The sequence below is a fragment of the Halichoerus grypus genome, chromosome 2 (assembly GCF_964656455.1).
Source record: "Halichoerus grypus chromosome 2, mHalGry1.hap1.1, whole genome shotgun sequence".
NCBI lineage: Eukaryota > Metazoa > Chordata > Mammalia > Carnivora > Phocidae > Halichoerus > Halichoerus grypus.
The window spans coordinates 39880386-39896009 of record NC_135713.1 but is presented as its reverse complement, the minus strand read 5'-3'; positions in this window follow the sequence as shown (position 1 = coordinate 39896009).

Here is a 15624-nt window from a genome sequence, read left to right as displayed (position 1 = left end):
TTCCACAAATATCAAATTTCAAGAGATAAAGTTAATGTTAAGACATTTTGTAAATCATCTTTGTGCTCCAAAGTTGTCATTTTACAGAAGACAAAATACCTATGAATCAATTTAATCAGAGAGATTTCTTCACACATAGAGGACTTTAAAAATAGGAAGATATATCATGTTTTTAGATGAAAATTCTTGAAAGTATAAAAGACAAAAATTGTGACTCTATTAACTTGTTTGGACAATTTTATTTTGACTTTTAATGGATAAATCTTATAACTGAACACAATGGCTTTAAGATAAAAAAATACAATTTCCTAGATAATTTTGATAGTAGAAATAGCATAATTCTATATAGGTATTACAATATTTATTATAGAGTATAGATCTATAAATACTTATAAACCTTATTTAAATCTATAATTATCTGTTAATAAAAGGTAAAATAAAAAATTAAATAGCTCTACTGAGTCTAATATGTTTGTAGTGTAGAAAACTTTTAAGAGGTCATGCCTATGTCTAATTATAGTTTCTCAAACTCTTTTTCTTGCTCTGATTCTCTTACCCCTTTCTAGGCCACTTGTTTGGAAAAGTTGCACATCTCTTCTATATCTTAGAATCTGTAACTGTTCTTGTTACTTTTTCCTTCCCCATATTTATCACATCAGATTGTCTTCAAATTCTCTCTAATCTTGCATGAGCTACTGTAGAGCCTCTAGGCAGAACATAAGACTACCCCTAAGTCTTATCCACCTTGGGCCATTTGTTTTACCCATCAAGTTCCTCACACACAGATAGATCAAAGAACTCCTCAATTGGATCTGTGCAAATGAGGGAAAAAGTCACACAAGATAACCAATCTCCAGAGCTGTTAACCTCCATCTTCACTACCTTCTCTGTGGGAGGTAGGTCATGTGGGGGGTCATGAAATGTAGCCATGGTGTATAACTTTCCTTCCAGAAACAATATAGCTCCTATTTTCCTGAGGAAAATACTGAGATTCAAAAGTAAATGCTTTCTTTAAATGGAACAAACATTCTTGTAGGCTAACCAAAGGACTGGGAGAGTAAGTGCTCTTTCTTATTTATGAAAAGAGGACTTTATTCCTACATTTTTTCTTTTGCTAACTACATAGTTAGGAGGTCTTCTGTTCACATGTTGTGTCTTGTTGATCTTTGGGGTTGGGGTAAGAAAAAGGGACTAGTTGACTTTAATTTGGATTCTAGATGTTAGAAAAGTTCCTTTGCAAGTAGTAAAATTTTGGAAAAGTGGATCCAGATTCTGTTTGTCCATTGGAAATGTATAGAATATACACATGTATCTCTTTGCTCTGCCAACTGAAAGCACCTGGGAACAGCAAATAGCATACCTAACACCTAGATTGTGATTTCTAAATCCTTGTCTCCAATGAAAGGAAGTCAGTCTTTGGAGAAATGGCTGATTTTAGGACTGAGGCATCTTGCAGTGCCAGAAAATAAGGAAGTGAAATAACAAAACAATGGTGGTGGACACAAAGAGACACAGATCCCAATGACCCAAACTGGAAAGAAGTATGCTTTGGTAAAAAGTGTGCTTATGAGGATAAGCATATATTTCAGGGTAGAGACTGTTCAAATGAACAACATGAGTTCAAATTGACTTTTTGGAATATGATTAACAAATTGGTTGTAAGTTGCTTGAGGTAAATGATCTTATCTGTTTTGTTTACCATTCTATCCCTACTGTCTCTCACCACAGCTGGCATAGAGTAGACATTTAATAATGTATGTTGAATTTTTAAAAAGCTTTAATGCAGATATTAACAAATATTAGTTCTCATGCATCTATTACCTAGAGCAAAGGATATTGCGTAGCCTATTGGAAAAATTTCTGCAAGAGCTTGTAACAATTTGGTCACACAGTTCTCTAGGTGCCTACACTAACTTAAGGATGGAATGGATGAATAAAAGTGTACTATTCACTTGTTTTTTTTTTTTATTTTTTTAAAATTCCATTTAGTTAACACATAGTATATTCTTAGTTTCATGGGTAGAATTTAGTGACTCATCAGTTGCATATAACACCCAGTGCTCATTACATCAAGTGCCCTCCTTAATGCCCATCACCCAGTTATCCCATCCCCTCACCAACCTCCCCTCCAGCAACCCTCAGTTTGTTTCTTATAGTTAAGTCTCTTATAGTTTGCCTCCCCCTCTGTTTTATCTTATTTTATTTTTCCCTCCCTTCTCCTATATTCATCTATTTTGTTTCTTAAATTCCACATATGAGTGAAATCATACAGTGTTTATTTTTCTCTGACTGACTTATTTCACTTAGCATAATACCCTCTAGTTCCATCCACATCATTGCAAATGGCAAGATTTCATTCTTTTTGATGACTGAGTAATATTCCCCTGTGTGTGTGTGTGTGTGTGTGTGTGTGTGTGTGTGTGTACACATCTTCTTTATTCATTCATCTGCCAATGGATATCTGGGCTCTTTCCATAGTTTGGCTATTGTGGACATTGCTGCTATAAACACTGGGGTGCATGTGCCCCTTTGAATCACTATTTTTGTATCCTTTGGGTAAATACCTAGAGGTGCAATTGCTGGGTCTTAGGTAGTTCTATTTTTAACTTATCGAGGAACCTCCATACTATTTTCCAGAGTGGCTGCACCAGCTTGCATTCCCACCAACAGTGTAAAAAGGTTCCCCTTCCTCCACATCCTTGCCAGCATCTATCATTTCCTGACTTGTTAATTTTAGCCATTCTGACTGGTGTGAGGTCGTATCTCATTATGGTTTTGATCTGTATTTCCCTGACACTGAGTGATGTTGAGCATTTTTTCATGTGTCTGTTGGCCACTTGTATGTCTTCTTTGGAGAAATGTCTGTTCATGTCTTCTGCCCATTTCTTGACTGGATTCTTTGATTTCGGGGGTTGAGTTTGATAAGTTCTTTATAGATTTCAGATACTAGCCCTTTATCTGATAAGACATTTGCAAATATCTTCTCCCATTCTGTAGGCTGCCTTTTGGTTTTGTTGATTGTTTCCTTTGCTGTGCAAAAGCTTTTTATCTTGATGAAGTCCCAATAGTTCATTTTTGCTTTTGTTTCCCTTGCCTTTGGAGAGTGTCTAGCAAGAAGTTGCTGCAGCTGAGGTTGAAGAGGTTACCACTGCCTGTGTTCTCCTCTAGGATTTTGATGGACTCCTGTCTCACATTTAGGTCTTTCATCCATTTTGAATTTATTTTTGTGTATGATATAAGAAAGTGGTCCAGTTTCATGCTTCTGCATGCCCAATTTTCCCAACCATTTGTTGAAGAGACTGTCTCTTTTCCATTGGATATTCTTTCCTCCTTTGTCAAAGATTAGTTGACCATAGAGTTAAGGGTCCATTTCTGTGTTCTCTATTCTATTCCATTGATCTGTATGTCTGTTTTTGTGTTAATACCATACTGTCTTGATGATTACAGTTTTGTAATAGAGCTTGAAGTCTGGAATTGTGATGCCTCCAGCTTTGGTTTTCTTTTTCAACATTACTTTGGCTATTCAGGATCTTTTGGGGTTCCATACATATTTTAGGATTGTTTGTTCCAGCTCTGTGAAAAATGTCGATGGTATTTTGATAGGGATTGCTTTGAATGTGTAGATTGCTTTGGGTAGTATAGACATTTTAACAATATTTGTTCTTCAAATCCATTAAAATGGATTGTTTTTCCATTTCTTGGTGTCTTCTTCAATTTCTTTCATAAGTGTTCTATAGTTTTCAAAGTACAGATCTTTTACCTCATTGGTTAAGTTTATTCCAGCTTATGGTTTTTGGTGTGACTGTAAATGGTATCTATTCCTTGATTTCTCTTTCTGCTGCTTCATTTTTAGTGTATAGAAATGCAACTGACTTTTGTGTGTTGATTTTATATCCTGCGACTTTGCTGAATTTCTGTATCAGTTCTGGCAATTTTTTGGTGGAGGCTTTTGGATTTTCTACATAGAGTATCATGTTCTCTGTGAAGAGTGAAAGTTTGACTTCTTTGCTGGTTTGGATGCCTTTTATTTCTTTTTGTTATCTGATTGCTGAGGTTAAGACTTCCAGTACTATTTTGAACAACAGTGGTGAGAATGGACATCCCTGTCATGTTCCTGACCTTAGCAGAAAAGCTCTCAGTTTTTGATATTTGTTGTGGGTCTTTTGTATATGGTTTTTATAATGTTGAGGTATGTTCCCTTTATTCCTACATGGTGGAGGGTTTTTATCAAGAAAGGATACTGTATTTTGTCAAATGCTTTTTCTGCATTTATTGAGAGGATCATATGGTTCAATTTACTTACATATTCACTGAGCAACTTCAATTCGTCTTGTCTGGTAAATGTTTCCTAAACACCAGAAGTCTCACAGGATTTCTATTTAGATGCAGCATTTCATTCAGTCAAAAACACATACTATGTTCTCAAGTTCCCTGATCATAAGATTTACGTGATGCAGTTGTTAATCCACTGTAACCCAATGACCCTATCCTGGAAATTTTAATGCATATGAATGGTGTGATCTCAGGAATCTATTATGTAAAGGCACTCAGATCATTCTTATCATTGTGTGTATTTGGAATGCACTTCCATACATGACATCCTATTATGTGATAAACATTTCCCTAGGCTTCCATTAAAGAATGATAAATAATATAGTAAATACATATCTTATAACCTTTTTATTTAAAACAATGTCTAATGACAGAACTGTTTTATATCTTATAAGTCTCAAACAAATAAGAGTAATACATTTTAGAAGTTCAATAAAAAACTTGATACAATTAGGATTTTAGAAACATATTTTCACCAAATCTTATAATTGGATGGAACATGAAAGGGCCTCAAGTCCCATTTTTCCTAGAAATAAGGTGTCTCCTAACCAGTAGGTATTTCTAGGGTTTAGTTGAGAAGTTCATGTGTAACTGTAAAATATGGGAGAAAATGGGATGGCAAGAGGAGCCACATGATTACACATGTGATTACACAGCCACAACACAACATCAGCAATCAGTATAATAAGCAAATCTAAATAGACCCTCCACTTTCTCTAAGGCAAGTTAGAGATCTTAGCATTCAGCTATAACAAACTAGTTTGTCTCAAAATAACCCTTTCTTTGAAAACAGCTAGAAAAATTAGGTTAAATAAATCAATAGTATATATAATTTATCATATAAATATTTATATAATTTATTTTATATAATAAAAAATATATATTTATATAATAAATATATATATATAACTTACATATGTGTAGTCCAAACCCTTTGTGGCAGATGAAGAAATGGAAGCCCACACTGTTGATGTGACTTAGTCAAGGTTGCACAGTTCATGGAAGAGTTGGGATCAGAGCCCATATTACACCAATTTCCAGAGTTCCAGCACTTTCCTCCACATGTATCTGAAGTGGGTAGGATCTTGCTTTGTTTCTTTGGTCTTAGTCTAAACTCCCTGTAATCAATACCACTAATTCTATGGAGCAAGATGCTACTGTCATGTGAAATTTTCAGTCCTTCCTGTGCAAGGAGAAAGGGACTAGTGAAGACTGTGTTTGGGGGGGGGGGAGGGGGAGTGGTGTGACTTTAAAATAGTCAGCATAATTGGCTGAAGGAAACACCATAGTGGGAGTAGTGACTCATGTTCAATAGTGAAGAAAACTGCATATCGACCATGAGTTTGTGAGTGGGCTCTGGAGTCAGATGATCTGAGCTTGAATCCATGCTCTATCACTTACTAGCTATGGGACCTTGAACAAGTTACCAATCTCTGTACTCTATATCCTCTGTAATGAAGATAATTATAGCACCTACAGCATGGCATTACTGTGAGACTGAATGAGTTGATACAAGTAAAATTCTTAGATGAATGTCTGACACCATTCAGCCAATGTTAGCTTCGATCTAAGAGGGGAAATTGGATGTAAGTAGCAGTCACTGGACATGACCAATAGGGCTTTCCTATGAGGCCATTAGGTGTCTTAGAAATTTCCAATAGGATCTGCTTGTTGAAACTACTTGTGGGGTGTGGTTTTAGGGTATTAAAAATCTCCTTCAATCCAGAACTGATACAGTGTCTGAAAATCTCAGCTCTATATAATGACATTAAAGACTATATTACAATGAAATGTGTTATCTATAAGTAGTACATGTAATCATATAGGTCATTACCACCTCATCACCGATTCACTTATCATCTGAGACAGTTAGTCATTTTAGCCAAGACTTTGTGGTAGGAAACACCATAAAGAATGATATTAAGAGGGTATGATGAGTACCAGCAAAGCAGTCATAGCAGACACTGTTGGTGGGATACCCTTGGCATTCACCTCTACACACCAGAAGGTTGCTTACTCGAAAACCTAAGCAAGGTGGAAGTGCAAGAAAGTTAATGACCCTGGGATGACCCTTCAACAATGATGGTAGGGATGTCTGTGGCTAATATCCCAGCTTCCTAGACCCTTAGCTGGAACAACTGGGAGGTGTGTTCTATACTGTCACCCAGAGTTCCCCATGGGATTGAGATCCCATTGCCCATATTGGTAACCGGCATGAAAGTGTGTACTCTTTGTTGGATTTTTATTCTTTCCCTTCTCACTCCATTACTCTCTTATTTGTTTCCTGGTGTGTCTCATAACTACACTACTCACACACTAAATTCTGGTACCAATTCCATTGTGTGTAGAAGGGTCAGTGTTTCCCTTGTACCACTAAGCAACACTCTGACACCAACTGGATGTCCTACAACTTGACTCAATTCTGACACTATCTACCTGGAGATAACATCAGGTTGTACAGGTTAAAGGCACAGTCCAACAAGACTGTCCCCACTTCAGATGCCAATCAAAAAGTCAGGTTCTTATAGATGCTTCTGACCATCTGGTTATAAATCTGAGATTTCCATGACCCACTCAATTAATTTGCTAGAGTGGCTCACAGAACTCAGGAAACCTGTTTACTCACTAGATTACTGATTTATTACAAAAGATATTAAAGAATGTGAATCAACATCCAGGTAAAGAGATACATGTGTTGAGGTCCCAAACAAAGGAGCTTCTGTCTTCGTGGAGTTTGGGGTCTGGCATAATGGCATGTGGAAGCATTCTGGTTCACCAGCCTAGAAGCTCTCTGAACCCCCTCTTTCTGGTTTTTTTGGAGGCTTCATTACCAAGGCATGGTTGATTAAATCATTCGCCATTGGTAACTGATTCAAATTCCAGTCTCTCTCACTTCCCTAGACATCAGGGGATGGGACTGAAAGTTCTAGCCCTTTATTCCTGCCCTGGAAACCAGCCTCCATCCTTAGGTGCCTTCTAAAACTCATCTCATTAACGTAATCCCATTGTGGTGGAAAGGGGCTTGTTATGAAAAAAAAGACACCCATTTTACCTTTATTGGTTCTGAAGCATTTTCAGGAACTGAGGACAAGAGAACAAATACAATGACAAAGATGGTTCCATTGCTCTTATTGCTCAGGAAATTCCAAGGGTTTTGGGAACTGTGAACCAGGAACTGTGGCAATGACCATATATATATGAGAAATATATTTTGGTCATCTGAGTGACCAAATATATATTCCTTATAAATCACAATATCACTCAAACCTGTGCCTCAGGATCTTCCTTTGCGGAAACTCAAACCAAGATGGCAGCCTTCAAGTATTTGGTTGGGTTCCCCCATGACTCTTGTTCTTTCTGCCCCTCCCTATTCCCCACATTTCCAACTGCAATTCCAACCCCAGAATTTCAGGGCTGTTTTTCCTGACATAGCTATTACTACAGTGTGGGAGTAATATTTCTATGGCAATCTTTCTGGGGTAAGGAGTAGGTATTCAGAATTAATAGTACCACAGAACCCTCCTGAGACAAACAAGGCACATAGAATGACATTTGGGAAGGAAAAAATGTCAAAAGAAAAGTTTTCTCTGCAGAGCTCAAGACCTCAACCCCTTTGACAATTTCTAAATGAAATCACGTAGTCAAGTTTGGGTTAGCTGCAAGTTATCTGACATCTCTTGCATCAATACCACCATCAACAAGATTTGCTGGTTATATCTGTCCTCAGACTTGCTTACCCAGATGGTATAATAGTGATCACATCAAATTCATCAGGCCCCTTGGAAAGTGTAGTTTTTATACTGTAGGGACCAAGGGCAGGCCACCCCAAGATGGCCACTTTGACATGAAGACTATTTTGATTTAAAAAACAATGGAAGCCCAGTAGATTTAAGAAAAGCTCTTTACACTCCCCTCTACTCCCTCAGCTGCTGAAAAAGAGTTTAGATGGAGCAACTCTTCCAAGAAGAGAGCTCTCACCATTGATAACTACATTATGATATGAACTAGGTATGATAGACATGGAAGAACCTGGAAAGACCTGTCTGATCCAAGTCTTCTATGTCCTATTGTTTCTAAGGAGCTCAGCAAATATTTGTTTACCAAACATTTACTCTTTTTCTTCTTCTTATGAATTACATTCCTTCCCTTTGAAGTCCCAGACCCTTACCCCCAACTCCTTAATTCAGAATGGCATATATACCTTATTTTGCTTGAATGTTTTTGGAATTTCCATGTCTGAGTGGATTCCCTGTACTTTTGCTATTAAATATGATTTTCTCCTCTTAATCTATCTCATACCAATTTGATTCTTTGGTTGGAAGGACCTTGGAGGGGACAGGAAGTTCTTGCTCCCTAACAATACAGAATTGGAAAATATTAACATTTCTAAATCTTTTAAGGCATACAATGAACTGAAGGGATCAAGTACTTTATGAAAATAAACATAATAACCACTTAAATTCAATATTGCTAAAATGTGACTAAACTACTGTAGTATTTAGACAATGATGACAAGGCAAAAACAAGTAATGTTCAAAGCAATCTTTTCAGACCAGGCATACAATTCTTTAACCCTTTTTCCCTTCTTACAAATCAATGAAAACGCTTATCAAGACTTAAATAAAGGATGGCTCATTGAAACCTTCAAGTAAATAATAGTACTCCATGTTTATACAGTGTTTTCTTCACTGTGGAGCTCCAAGAATTATCAAATAATCATGGGACCTGCTAGGTCACCCACTTTACACCCAACACCATCTTATCCCTTGCCTTTATGAACAATTTTTGAAGGTGATTTCAAGCATATAATCACTATATTCTTTTTAAAAATTTTTTTCTTTTTCTTTTTTTAATTAGCCAACATATAGAACATCATTAGTTTCAGATGTAGTGCTCAATAATTTATCAGTTGTGTAAAACACCCAGTTATAAATTCAATTTAATTAACATATAGTGTATTATTAGTTTCAGAGGTAGAATTTAGTGATTCATCAGTTGCATATAACACCCAGTGCTCATCACATCAAATTCCCTACTTAATGCCCATCACCCAGTTACTTCATCCCCTCACCCACCTCCCCCCAGCAACCCTCAGTTTGTTCCCTAGAGTTAAGAGTCTCTTATGGTTTGTCTCCCTCAATGGTTTCGTCTTATTTTCACTATATTCTTAAATGGTTCCAGAAATAGAGATTTATTAATTCATCATTTATTTTTTTCAATTATTCATCAGTATAATAAATTTTCCATTCGTTCATCCATTCCATCTACCCACTCATCCATCTACTTCCAAGTGTTTATTAAGCAGTCACCACATGTGAGGTCTTATGCTAAGTTCTCACTATACAGTAGTGATCAACACAGATATGGGTCCCAGCTTTCATGGAGCCAATGGTATGGTGAATTCTATAGCATAAATTCTTTTTTTTTTTTAAGATTTATTTATTTATTTTAGAGAGAGAGAGCAGGGGGAGGGGCAGAGGAAGAAGGAGAGAGAGAATCCCAAGCAGACTCCCCACTGAGTGGGGAGCCCAACACAGGGCTCAATCTCACAACCATGAGATCAAGAGCTGAGCTGAAATCAAGAGTCAAATGCTTAACTGAGTGAGCCACCCAGGTGCACCTACAGCATAAATTCTAATAAGATTTCTATAATTCTATTATTTCCATCTAAAATATTTTTTGAAATAGATTTTTCCTAAGACTTAGGCAGTTAATCTGAGATATAATATAATACATTTAAACTACACAGATATAAAGGTAAGAACACTCAAAAAGAGAATGGAGGCTTTGTGTATATAAAGCTGAGTTCAACACCCCCATGCCTGTGCAGGCTAAAGTGACTAGATCGCACTGTGAGGTGTGCCCATCCCCCACTTGGCAAAACAGGGTGGTAGCCCATGGAAACCAATATTTTAGTCAACTTCTGTTTGAATGTTCTGTTGAGTTGGTTTTTTTTTTTCAGTACGTGAACAGAAGCTGCAGGCAAGGCAAAGTTTGAGATGAGTATATTCCAGATTCCCATGTCAAGTTAAGGCTCACAAATTCTTCTTCTGTTCCCTGGTCCCTGAAGCTTCTAAAAGGGCAGATTAATAATTATTTCTGATTCACGGAATAAACTGAATCATCATGCTGAGAGAAATGGAACATTTTCTCCTGAGAAATAGCTGCACATATTGATTAGCCTTGCATGTGTCTATGGTGGAGTTAACTCACACAGAGAGCCGACTTCTCAAGAAGAGTATATGTGTTCACCTTTATTGACAGGGGTTTCACTACCGCAGTTGCTGGAGCTCTTGTCTTCTTTTATCTGGGTCAAAGGTGAGTTGTACAAATCCGGTGATCGAGATCTTTCCCTCCCTCTACCTTGGGAAATTGTTGACAAACTACAAGAGAACCAGGCTTTAAATGTATAGGCCCAGAATGGTAGAGCAAATTGTTTGTCCTGCACAAATTCTGAACAACTCACATTTGACTAAGCTTTCTGTTCTCATGTTCATGTCTCCATTATAACAATTGTTGGATCATAATATAGTTGTTTTGTATGTATCTCCATTATTACTATTCTCTACGTGTCACCTTTGTAATAGTTTTTGGAGCATGGTATATTTGTTTATTTGCAGGTCCATGTTTGTTCACTGGACTGTGAGTTTCTGCAGGGCAGGAGTTGTGTCCTTTCCCCTTGGTATCTCCAGCAACCAGCCCAGTACCATGTACATAGAGGAGCTCAGTAAGTGTTTGTTGAGTGAATGAATGAATGAAGGAATCTCTCTGAATGCTCCATTAGGGAGTGTGTCTGAATTGGTTGTTAACACAGTCACTCTGCGCAGTTGGCTGGTCTGACCACATGTGGGCCTGTTTTGTTTTTCTACAACATTACTAATATTCAGGGTATTATTATATCCCACTATCTTCCAATGGAGTTGCTTTTGTAGTCTGGATGAAAAAAACTGCTGTATTATTTCAAATGATTGTGAAATAATAAAGCAAATGAAAACCTCAGATGCCAGAAAACATTATTTTCATGGAACTTCACAAAAAACAACTCCACAAGATCCCCTTACAAAATATACACAAAAGGAGAAAATAAGGTTACAGATTACTGAGTGTCATGCATTATTTTGACAATAGGAACAAGAATGTTTGCCATGCAGGGCGCCTGGGTGGCTCAGTTGGTTAAGCAACTGCCTTCGGCTCAGGTCATGATCCTGGAGTCCCTGGATCGAGTCCCGCATCGGGCTCCCTGCTTGGCGAGGAGCCTGCTTCTCCCTCTAACCCTCCCCCGTCTCATGTACTCTTTCTCTCTCTCATTCTCGCTCTCTCAAATAAATAAATAAATCTTTAAAAAAAAAAAAAAAAAAAAAAAAAAAGAATGTTTGCCATGCAGCAATGTGTGGTTAAGATAAAAATATCTTTTCAAGTAAGCCAGGGCATTTTCTTCATGTTAAGCCACAGGATGGAACAGTGAGGGAGAAGTTGTTTATTGATTATAGCATTTAAAAGTGACTTTTCTGAATCAATTCTTGTTTAAATAGGACAAGGTGGAAAGCTAAAGCCATTTGGGAGTTTGGGATTTTGGAGGATCTGGACATAAGGGCATAAAGACATATGCTCGTCATTGGAGCATACATCAGGGATAGAAATTTTAGGTTTCTGATTTCATCTAGTAGGATTGAGTGGGGACGTATTTGACAGAAAGCTCCACATAATAGTGGATTAAATACAAGTGTTTATTTTCTTTCATGTAAAAGAAGTCCTCAGGTAAAGAGTACAGGATTGACATAAAGACTCCTTCTTTTTGCTTCACTGCCATAAACACTTAGTTTCTATTCGAGCTTGCCTCATGGTTCCAGCATTGTTGCTAGTGATCTAGCCACCACATCTATCATCCAAGTAGGAGGAGGAAGGAAGGGGGAAAGGGCACTCTTTCCTACTGAAATACCTCTCTTTAAAGGAACTTCCTGGAAGCTCCCAGCCAATGATTTTTCACTTATATCTCCTTTACCACTTCTAGCAGCGAAAGAGGCTGGAAAACACCATTTTTAAGCTGTATAGATTTGTGGCTCCAAGTAAAATTTGAGTTTTGTTACCAGAGAAGAGAGGAGATGGCTGATGTGTAGCAAACCAGCACTCTCTGCTACTAGGTGAACCAGACAGAACACAGCTGAAAAACCATCATTTTTCTTGGAGTTATTGGATAATCAGGGGACTAATGGGATAATGTATGTATAGATGCTCCAAGTGTGAGCACATTTCATGCCTGTGGCCAGAGCAGGTATGCCAAGAGTACTCTCCAGGGGAAAGGCAGGCTGTTGATGTGTTGGAAATTCTCATGGGGTAGTTAATATTCATTACGTTGGTGAATTTACCAAAGTTCAGGGTTTGACCTTCATTACTGCGGGGACTGAAACTTGATTTTTATCAGCACACAGAGTGATTTGACTCTTAAAGAGAAATTCAAATAACCCTAATTTAGAGGTTAAAAAAATTATCATAGATACGGAAAAGCAAAATGTTTATTAATTTGCAATAAGAAATCACTGTCACAGGGAGCAAAATGCTCACAGAAGTTTGCTTGGTGAGCATGGGATTAGAAACAGACCAAGTAAGGCAGCTGAATGCTTAGTGAAGTCAGGCTAAAGTGAGAATGGGCTTACTAGGGGCTCACCTCCCTCCCTTCCTCATCAATTCTGGTTGGTCCACTGCCTGTGTCGCCTGCTTTTCCCTGTACGCATGGCTGTCCTCCTCCCCTTCAGACTGGGTCACTCATCTTGCCAGTCGTTAACCTTCAAGCAGATTGCAGGCTGTCTTGTAAGCTTGTGAACCTCAACATCTCTTCAGAGTACTCTTGCGGATCTCTGCTCTGAGCCAGTATCTAGGGAGTTTAAATTTTAACTTTCAGAGGACAATTTCGTTCTACTTACTCCTAAGTTCTCAAGAGAAATCTCAGTGTAGACCCCATCGGCGGTTTCTAATAGGCTGTTACATCGACATTTACGGTCAAAACAAGAAAATGAACACAATCTCTTCATGCTAATCTGGAGTTGACTGATATGACTCAGCAAAAGGGCTGAACAAGTTAACATTAGTAAACAGGAAGTCAATGTGTGAAACCTTAAAAGCCGGGCTGAATCATTCCAGATACAAGGAGCATCTGTTCAGCCAGCATGCACTTGATCCTCAAATCTCTCTTAAGAGAATATATGAGTAGCTGTGCAGGGTGCCTCGATAATCTTGTGAAATTGTAAGCTTTGGAGAGATCTGGGTGCATCGCCCTTAGACAGGTGGAACAGTGTCTTTCTCCATCACGTGTGTGCCCCGTCATAAACCAAGAGCTTAGTCAAAGAGGAAGAGGGTCTCTGACAGACTCAGAGCAGTTCTCGCCTTTATTGAGATACCTTTCTGAAGCAATCAAGTGGGAAGCACTGCTTTTCCTATCATCTCAGGATCAGTGGAGATTTATTATGTGCAAAAACTATGAGGGTCAGACAGTAGGACTAATTCTGCTACCTGGTTCTAGACTGGTTTAGTCACCCACCTGAATTTATATTGATTTATTTCATGCATGATACTGGTCCTATTTCTAGGGCTGTCACTTTCTATTAAAGCTGGTTGGACATAAAATAAAGCATGAAGCTTTTTTCAGCGTCTGGGGGGAAGGCAAATATGCTCTGTCCACATCACGAAGAAAGGAAAAAGTGGGATAATTTAGAATGACAACAGCCATTCATGTTCCCCTAAAGTTTTTGAGCAGTTTTCACAATCAAGATATTTACTTCATTTTTACTCTCAGCTTTTCTTTGAGGTCATAGATGGAATCGAATACTGTCTCCAAGACAGACTTCCCCAAACTAAGACACCATATTCTTTTAGGTTATGTTGGGAAGATTTTGATATGTTTAATAAAATATTGCTTCCCTAGGAGGATGAGGGATACTTTTCAATTGTGGGCTCCATCATCAGCTACTTGTCAAAATAAACTGTTTATCTTCCAATTTAAGAGTCACCAGATCTGCCATAGCTGTTGACAGAAGTTTCCTCTCTGGCAATCTTATCTAGTTTGACCATTGGATGGGAATAGCATGGAGTCTAAAATCAAAACAAGTGTCAGGTTTTAGTGAAACTTTTCAGGATACTCCCCAACTGCAATCAGAAGGAATCTCAACCACCCTTTTGCTAGATTAAAGAGACTTGCAACTATATATTCCATTGGATTTGGAATTTAGATGAAATATATAATTCTTTTTTAATGGTGAGTTCAGAGTCTCTGCAATTTCCCCTTTCTTTTCTTAGGAAATATAGTCTGGGATTTATCGGTCAAAATCAGCATATTTTTAATGAATCAAAATGATACAAAATGGAATACTGAAAGAACCTTTTTTTAACTACTTACTTTTTTTTTTTTTTACTACTTACTTTCAAAGCAGTTCTATAATTTTAATTAGGTTCCTTTTAAACCCAGTGCTTCCACTTGTCAAAGTATTTCTAGTAGAGTAGTCCTGGTGAGTGGTTCCTGAGAACCATGACAACAAACAAACAAATAAAAGCATCCATTTTTATATGAATGTAAGAAACCCGATGGTGGCACCTAGAAATGAGCACTATGCATCCTCTGAAACCCAAATGAAATATAGAGACTGAGAATAACCTTTTGGTTTCCGACTGTTGAAGGAGAAGCCTGAATGACTCCCCTGTCCTCCGCCACCAGATTAGAAATTGTCAGATTCTCATTACGGGGCGGCCACAGTCAAGGACAGTGAGACCCTCCGGGACATTGACTGAATTGCACTCTGGTCTGCAGTCCTCGGTTCACACCGAAGGGCTTATAAAAGAACAATTGTTCTTGGGCGCCTGGGTGGCTCAGTTGGTTAAGCGACTGCCTTCGGCTCAGGTCATGATCCCAGGGTCCTGGGATCGAGTCCCGCATCGGGCTCCCTGCTCAGCGGGGAGCCTGCTTCTCCCTCTGACCCTATCCCCTCTCATGCTGTTTCTCTCTCTCTCTCTCTCTCTCTCTCAAATAAAAAAAAAAAAAAAAAAAAAATCTTAAAAAGAACAATTGTTCTTTCTTGTAAGATGTTTTTAAGGATGTTCACTATTAGCGGCTTTCAGATTTGCCCATTTATAGGAATCAGTTGAATTGTTTGTAAACCGTGCAGACTTCCAGGCCCACCTCAAGCCCATTCAGTCTGAATGTCTGAGCAAGGAGTTGGGGCAATGTGTGTTACAGAAGGATCTTCTCAAGTGATCTGATCCAGTCGGTAGGGATGTGGGAGCCCTGGAACAGCATCCTTTGAC